We start from the raw sequence: 677 nt of genomic DNA, 5'->3' as shown, positions 1-677 counted from the left end.
TATTAATGGTCCCTTCTATTCGTCGAGTTTGTAGATCAAATAAGTTCAAACGTTTCATCCTCCGTCTATATCCAAATGGCCTTAGTGTTGGGACTAGTTTGGTGGCCGTAGCTTTCCAGTCTATCTATATCCTTCTGAATACTTGGAACCCAAAATTGGACTCCGTATTCTAGATGGTGTCTTACTAGTGATGTATACAGCTGTAGTACAGTGTCTTTGTTTCTGTATTTGAATTGTCTCTTAATGTAACCTATAATTTTTTGGTGCTTTCTTTTCAGCTTTTATGCTGTGTTTGGTGAACTTCAAAAAGAGAGAGAGAGAGAGAGAGAGAGAGAGAGAGAGAGAGAGAGAGAGAGAGAGAGAGAGAGAGAGATAATGTGTATATCCTTCTATTTTTGGAACATATATTTCATGAACTGTGTTATTACATTTAAAAAAATACAAATTCTAAGAGTACGGTAAACCATTTACGCAAATTAATAAGAAGATTTTGGAATCACCATCTTTTCGTACCTTATTCTGTCCATAGCCACAGACCCCCCCCCCCCCCCCCCTCTCTCTCTCTCTCTCTCTCTCCTCTCTCTCTCTCTCTCTCTCTCTCTCTCTAGCAACAGCTGGCTGAGGTTGTCCCTATATTAAAAATACACCGGGCAAAAGAGAAACCAAATGTTTTTCTT

Source organism: Palaemon carinicauda, chromosome 31 (genome assembly GCF_036898095.1).
Source record: "Palaemon carinicauda isolate YSFRI2023 chromosome 31, ASM3689809v2, whole genome shotgun sequence".
Taxonomy (NCBI): domain Eukaryota; kingdom Metazoa; phylum Arthropoda; class Malacostraca; order Decapoda; family Palaemonidae; genus Palaemon; species Palaemon carinicauda.
This window is presented reverse-complemented; position numbering follows the sequence as displayed.